This window comes from Rutidosis leptorrhynchoides, chromosome 3, assembly GCF_046630445.1.
Source record: "Rutidosis leptorrhynchoides isolate AG116_Rl617_1_P2 chromosome 3, CSIRO_AGI_Rlap_v1, whole genome shotgun sequence".
Lineage (NCBI taxonomy): Eukaryota > Viridiplantae > Streptophyta > Magnoliopsida > Asterales > Asteraceae > Rutidosis > Rutidosis leptorrhynchoides.
The window spans coordinates 308,676,263-308,685,290 of record NC_092335.1 but is presented as its reverse complement, the minus strand read 5'-3'; positions in this window follow the sequence as shown (position 1 = coordinate 308,685,290).

The following is a 9,028-nucleotide window of genomic DNA, read 5'->3' as shown; positions in this document are numbered from 1 at the left end:
TATATATGTATGTATATATATATGTATGTATATATATATATGTATGTATATATATATATATATATATATATATATGTATATATATATATATATATATTATATTATATTAATAATAGAAATATTAATATTAATATTAACATTAATAATAATAATAATAAGAATAATAATAATGAAAGTAATGATAATTATATTCAAACTTGTAACTAAATTTAATATATTACAATTTATTACTATTTACCAATTATATAATATATTGAATCTTTAATATTTATTACATATATATATATATATATATATATATATATATATATATATATATATATATATATATATATATATATATATATGTAATAAATATATGTAATATATATATATATATATATATATATATATATATATATTACAACATATAATATTACAAATTATAATTCCAATTGCTATGTATATATATATACGCACACATATCTATTTACAAATAGTTGCTCGTGAATCGTCGGGAATGGTCGAAGGTCAATTTGAATATATGAAACAGTTCAAAATTTTTCAGACTCGGTTTAATAGACTTTGCTTAACATGTCAAAACCTTATAAACATTGGTCATCACAGTACCTACCCGTTAAAGAAATTTCGTCCCGGAATTTGAGTGAGGTCGTCATGGTTAACAATAAAAATGTTTTATGACGAATACTAGTTAATAAATAGGGTTTTATCATTATAGATAAATAGATAAAAACGATTCAATTAAGTGGAGCGTTTGAGTGAAGCTGTCACAAAAGATTGAGATAGATATTTAACTTTTGATGTAGTCACGGTGGATTTCCGGAATTCAAGGAATGAATGTAGTGACCCGAACTTTTCCATGTTTATATATATTAATTGAGATTGATATTTACAAGACTAAATGTTTCCAACGTGTTAAGAAATCAAACTTGTTAAGACTTGATTAAATAAAATAAGTTTCATATAGACAATTGATCACCCAAGTTGACCGGCGATTCACGAACGTTACAAAATTGAGAAAACTACATGTTGTGGTATATATATATATATATATATATATATATATATATATATATATATATATATATATATATATATATATATATATATATATATATATATATATATATATATGGTTGACATGAGATTATGATGAGTATGTATCTCACTAATTATATTAACAATGTGTGATATACGTAAGAAATGAGATTACTAAGTTAAGAAACTCGAAATGATATATATAACGATTATCGTTATGATAACGTCTACTAAATACATATGTATCATATTAAGATATTGATACACTATATTTAACATGATAAAATGATATTTAAATATATCATTAAGTGTGTTAACAATGAACTACATATGTAAAAACAAGACTACTAACTCAAGAATTACGAAACGAGACTTATATGTAACGATTATCGTTGTAACGATATTTTAATGTATGTATCATATTAAGAGATATTCATACATCATAATATCATGATAATATAATAATTTAACATCTCATTTGATATAATAAACATTGGGTTAACAACATTAATTGATATCGTTAACTTAAAGGTTTCAAAACAACACTTACATGTAACGACTAACGAAGACTTAACGAATCCATTAGAATGTATATACATGTTGTGTTTTGATATGTATTCTTACACTTTTTAAAGACTTCAAGACACATATCAAAGTACTTCTACTTAACAAAAATGCTTACAATTACATTCTCGTTCAGTTTCATCAACAATTCTACTCGTATGCACCCGTATTCTTACTCGTACAATACACAGCTTTTAGATGTATGTACTATTGGTATATACACTCCAATGATCAGCTCTTAGCAGCCCATGTGAGTAACCTAACACATGTGGGAACCATCATTTGGCAACTAGCATGAAATATCTCATAAAATTACAAAAATATTAGTAATCATTCATGACTTATTTACATGAAAACAAAATTACATATCCTTTATAATCCATATACCAACGACCAAAAACACCTATAAACACTTTAATTCTACATCTTTCTTCATCTAATTGATCTCTCTCAAGTTCCATCTTCAAGTTCTAAGTGTTCTTCATAAATTCCATAAGTATAGTTTCATAAAAATCAAGAATACTTCCAAGTTTGCAAGTCTACTTCCAAGCTTTCTAATCCATTCCAAGTAATCATCTAAGATCAATGAACCTTTGTTATTTACATTAGGTTATATTTTTAATTCAAGGTAATATTCATATTCAAACTTTGATTCAATTTCTACAACTATAACAATCTTATTTCGAGTAAAAATCTTACTTGAACTGTTTTCGTGTCATGATTCTGCTTCAAGAACTTTCAAGCCATCCAAGGATCCTTTGAAGCTAGATCTATTTTTCTCATTTCCAGTAGTTTTATCCAGAAAACTTGAGGTAGTAATGATATTCTTAACATCATTCGATTCATACGTATAGAGCTATCTTATTCGAAGGTTTAAACTTGTAATCACTAGAACATAGTTTAGTTAATTCTAAACTTGTTCGCAAACAAAAGTTAATCCTTCTAACTTGACTTTTAAAATCAACTAAACACATGTTCTATATCTATATGATATGATAACTTAATGATTTAAAACTTGGAAACATGATGAACACCATAAAATCGGATATACGCCGTCGTAGTGAAACCGGGGGCTGTTTTGGTTTGGATAATTAAAAACTATGATAAACTTTGATTTAAAAGTTGTTCTTCTTGGAAAATGATTTTTCAAATGAACATGAAACTATATCCAAAAATCTTGGTTAAACTCAAAGTGAAAGTCTGTTTTTCAAAATGGTCATCAAGATGTCGTTCTTTCGACGGAAATGACTAACTCTTTAGTAATTGACATGTAACTTAAATTTTTGACTATAAACCTATACTTTTTCTGTTTAGATTCTTAAATTAGAGTTCAATATGAAACCATAGCAATTTGATTCACTCAAAACGGATTTAAAATGAAGAAGTTATGGGTAAAACAAGATTGGATATTTTTGATCTTTTTAGCTACGGGAAATGTTTAACAAATCTAAAAAAATCATATCCTAGCTAACTTATATTGTATTATATATGTATTCTAATATATTATGTAATCTTGGGATACCATATACACGTATACAAATGTTTTGACATATCATATCGACCCATGTATTTATATTATTTGGAACAACCATAGACACTCTATATGCAGTAATGTTGGAGTTAGCTATACATGGTTGAGGTTGATTCCAAATATATATATACCTTGAGTTATGATCTAGCTTGAGACGTGTATACACTGGGTCGTGGATTGATTCAAGATAATATATATCGATTTATTTCTGTACATCTAACTGTGGACAACTAGTTGTAGGTTACTAACGAGGACAGCTGACTTAATACACTCAAATCTTTAAAACATAATAAAAATGGTTGTAATTATATTTTGACCATACTTTGATATATATGTACATATTTGTATAGGTTCGTGAATCGATCCGTGGCCAAGTCTTATTTCCGAGGAAGGAAATATCTGTGAAAGTGAGTTATAGTCCCACTTTTAAAATCTAATATTTTTGGGATGGGAATAAATGCAGGTTTTATAAATGATTTACAAAATAGACACAAGTACGTGAAACTATATTCTATGGTTGAATTATCGAAATCGAATATGCCCCTTTTTATTAAGTCTGGTAATCTAAGAATTGGGAAACAGACACCCTAATTGACGCGAATCCTAAAGATAGATCTATTGGGCCTAACAAACCCCATCCAAAGTACCGGATGCTTTAGCACTTCGAAATTTATATCATATCCGAAGAGTGTCCCGGAATGATGGGGATATTCTTATATATGCATCTTGTTAATGTCGGTTACCAGGTGTTCACCATATGAATGATTTTTATCTCTATTGTGACACCGCTAGTTTTTTTTTTTTTTTTTTTTTTTTTTTTTTTTACACGTGGCGGAAGCATAATATTAATTAATTACGATTTCAACATTTGTACAAACCGATATCACGTGTCATTAAAACAATTTACATATTAATAGGAAGAGACGTAAATACATTTTGTTTTCAAAGGTACATGGTTCATATTCTAAAAGACCACATCAGAGTTAACCCTGTCAAACATAACATCATCATGCCTGTCTTCTCCCAAAAGCACTATCTACAAAAGCTAACAACCTGCAGGGAGGAGATGGAGGGGAATTAGCACGAAGCTAAGTGAGTACGACTAACTACAGGCCATAGTATACATAAGTGTTATACTAATCATGTCACTTAGTCTAACACACAAACATCACCCAAGTGCCGTCTACAGAGACTCTGGCGGCTCGGCCAAACCATTAACCACCAGCTGATCGGACTGGGGCTTACCAGAAGTTCCTCCACCACGCGACGGACGCGTCATTCACATATATATACGCCACGGCTGTCTAGGCCACCACATGAGGAACCCAACCCGCAGGTTGATCTCTCCTACCGAGGTCACCACACAATAGGGACGCACTGGGCTCCAGCAGACAAGCATCAACCAACATGCAGTCATCACAATGTACCAACTATCCACAACAATAAGTATATCTAACAAGCATGGCAGTCATAATATAACATGCTACTATATACTATATACTCCAGTTAGTCCCACTCACCGATTACCAGCAAATGAGAAGGTGTTCAGCTTTCTAGTCACTGAACCTTCTCTTTTTTCTTTTCTCCTGAGAAACACATATACACAAGTTAGTTTCTATTCATTAACTCCAAATAACACAAATATAGAAATTTTGTCAGAAAATCTGTCCGCTAAAATTTTTCTCCTTAACACTTGTGCACTTTCAAAATTTACATCAAAATACAAACGGGCAGCATAACGGCTAAAACTCAACACTTTGGTAAAATATTCTGCCCTGGACACTCAGTCGGTCGACTGACACTGACAGTCGGTCGACTGTCTACACAATCGGTCGACTGACCCTCTCAGTCGGTCGTCTCACTTGGTATATCATCAATCGGCCGAAGGTAAATCTCAGTCGATCGGTTGTCATCGTCAATCGGTCGGTTCACCCTCGGTCGGTCGACTGTCGACCGACAGTCGGCCGACTGTGTTCATCTTCTTCAGAAGCTGAACACAAGTTACGGACTTCAAGCTAAAATCGCCAAAACTCGATCTAGAGCTCATTTTCGACACCAAAACTTACCACAACTCAATTACTACATGTTATAGACTATAAACCCACAAAGTTTTGACCTTAACAACATCAAATCTATGGGTTTTGACATAAAATCAAGCTTTTTACAAAACTTACACAAAACTATGAATTTAACCACGAATTGAACACAAAAACACATGTTTCTTACCTTGTTAGAATCAGTAGACAACAAAGAACACGATTCCAAGAACAATTTGAGCTCAAGAACTAGTTTTAGCAATTAGGGTTTCAAAGGGGAAGAATTTAGGTACAAGGTAATATTTGGGAAGGGTCTGGAAAGTGCAAGAAATGCACTGCATAAGGCATCAAAAGTGGGTTAAAATCCCACACTGTGTGGCACACGGGTATTTATCAGTTATCTGATATCTTTCGTACATCATTTGGCAACCCAAACGAAGTCCAAATTAAATAAACAAACCTGTTCTGTGACCCTTGTCACAAACTGGTCCTAACCTCATCATTAAATAATATCAAACATTAAATAAAAATAAAAGCATATAATAACACTACACTAACTTAAGAGCATTCTAGTAATCTTACATCTAGGCCTACTTGAGGATGTTACATCTATGTATTGGATGTGTATTGAAATATGAAATCTTGTGGTCTATTGTTACGATTTGATATATATAGGTTAAACCTATAATTCATCAACATTTTTGTTGACGTTTAAAGCATGTTTATTCTCAGGTGAATACTTAGAGCTTCCGCTGTTGCATACTTAAATAAGGACAAGATTTCGAGTCCATGTTTGTATGATATTGTGTAAAAACTGCATTCAAGAAATATATGTCGATGTAATATATTTCTATTGTAAACCATTATGTAATGGTCGTGTGTAAACAGTATATTTTAGATTATCATTATTTGATAATCTACGTAATGTTTTTAAAACCTTTATTGATAAAATAAAGGTTATGGTTGTTTTAAAAATGAATGCAGTCTTTGAAAAATGTCTCATATAGAGGTCAAAACCTCGCAACAAAATCAATTAATATGGAACGTTTATAATCAATATGAACGGGACATTTCAGTTGGTATCCGAGCGTTGGTCTTAGAGAACCAGAAAATTTGCATTAGTGCGTCTTATCGAGTTTGTTAGGATGCATTAGTGAGTCTGGACTTCGACCGTGTTTTCTATAAAAATGATTGCTTAACATTTTTGTTGGAAACTATATTTTATTAACATGTAAATATTATGTGATATATTAATCTCTTAACATGTTTGATATTGTGTGATATATGTCCACCTCTAGCACAAATCCCATTGACTCACCTAATAATAACGAAGAGTCGAATATATATTGGCAAGATTCACAAGTTCTCGAAGAACCGGAAGAAGAGGAAACGGAACCGGAAGAAGAGGAACCGGAAGAAGAGGAACCAGAAGAAGAGGAACCGGAAGAAGAAGAAGAAGAGGTTCCAGAGGGGGGAATAGTAGGAACCACAGAAAACCGGTCAAATAAAAGAAAATCCTCAACCAATGGACCAAAGTTAATAATGGTCAATGGTGTTTCCGCTAAGGAAGCAAAATATTGGGAAAATTACCAATTTTCCGATGAATCGGATCCTGATGAGGATTCCGATGATGTTATAGAAATTACCCCGACCCAATTTAATGAGGCAAAAGAAAATAATAAGGGAAAAGGCATCAAAATAGAGAAATCTGATTCCGACCCGATGAACTTTATATGTACCGTCAACACCCGTATTTTCAATATCGTGACAATAACCCGAGAACCTCTAAACCACCAGGTTTTTCTAAACCAATGTGGAAAATGACGGATCGTATTAGAGGAACATCATATATCCCTAGAAGATTAGGAAAAAGAACCAAGTCTGAAGAAGAAGAAACCAGTGATTCAGATTAGAGGGGTGTGAGCATGTTGTGTAATAAATGTATTGTAGTGTGCTTGTACTTTTATGTTCTATGTATAAATTGCTTGTATTGTTTGTTATTACGAATCTAATCCTTGTCTATTTTACAGTATAAAAACAAAATGGACATTAAGGGTAGACAACCGAATATTTAGAAGACCTACCAGAGGATATGATTGAGGAAATCTTATCTAGAGTCGGTCAGAATTCATCAGCACATTTAGTTATGGCGAAATTAACTTGTCAAACATTTGAAAGACTTTCTAGAAATGCCTTAGTTTATAAAAGGCTTTCCTTTGATAGGTGGGGTATATCACATTAGGGAGACTTTAAGTTACGCCGTGTTTTCTTTAAAGCGTTAAATGCGGGGAACCCAAATGCAATTTTATGCTACGATTAAGAACCTATTTTGACTCAACATATCCCAACATAAGATTTCGTGAATTAGAAAGAGCTTCTAACATGCAACATAAAGAAGCATGTTATGCTTACGGGTTAGTGATGTTCGCTTCTTACCAAAGTGAAAAAAAGAACATCGGATTGCAGCTTTTAAATAAAACTTTCCCACAAGTGACGGATTCAGTAGTTGGGGTGAGAAACAAGGTTTTTAGATTATTACGGGGCTGTTGGACATTATGAAACCCTTGTCCTTTTGACGACATTACAACATGCTGCCTAGCCAATGGTCATAACGATTATTTTCCACAAGACCAAGGATGGGAAGTCGTCTTAGTAAAACCAGAATGCATGACTTGTTTTTGGACTTATGAATTACGTGTCTTTATTTTCTTTGCTGAACAACTTGAATATTAACTAGATTTATCTTCAAAACTGTCATGTATCATAGTGTAATATATTTCATGTTATATGTAATATAGCGAAGTTGTAAGTTTGAAGAATATTTGTATGTGATATATTATTATAATCAGTTTTTCATATGGAATTGTAGTAGTTGAATTGTATATTAGCTACTAAGTATGAACTTAACGGGTAGGTAGTACCCGAATTTAAACTTATAAAACGCTAATATGAAGAAAAAGCTTTTATAAATGAGTTCATATTATGCTACGAGATACTATTGACTACTCTTAATATTCTGTATGATTAACTTGTTTCATTTGACTATTTTGAAAAAAATGGCACCAAGTACTCGACACACCTTGAATATGAGCGAAGAGGAATTTCGTGCCTTTCTTGCTTCAAATATAGCCACAGTACAGGCCGCGCTACATACCAACAATAACTCTGAATCTAGCAATATAGCTAACGGCGCAAGAAATCGTGTAGGATGCTCCTACAAGGAATTCACTGCCTGCAAACCTTCAGAATTTGATGGGACCGAAGGACCAATCGGATTGAAACGGTGGACCGAGAAAGTTGAATCGGTGTTTGCCATAAGTAAGTGTGCCGAAGGAAACAAAGTAAAGTACGCTACGCATACCTTCACATGTATTGCGTTAACATGGTGGAATACCTATCTAGAGCAAGTGGAACAAGATGCTACTTACGCACTACCGTGGTCAGCATTCAAGCACTTGATGAACGAGAAGTACCGTCCCAGAACCGAGGTCAATAAGCTCAAGTCATAACTTAGAGGGTTACGAACACAGGGATTCGATATTACTTCATACGAAAGACGATTCACAGAATTGTGCCTATTGTGTCCGAGAGAGTTCGAAGATGAGGAAGAGAAGATCGACGCGTTTGTGAAAGGGTTACCGGAGAAATCCAAGAAGATATAAGTTCACATGAGCCTGCCTCCATACAAAAGGCATGTAGAATGGCTCACAAACTAGTGAACCAGATTGAGGGAAGAATTATAAGAACAGGCAGCTGAATAGGCCATTATGAAGCTAGTCAAAAGAAAGTGGGAGGAAAACGGTGATAAGAGTCACCAAAACATCAACAACTATCCCAACAATCACAATATCAATCGCAA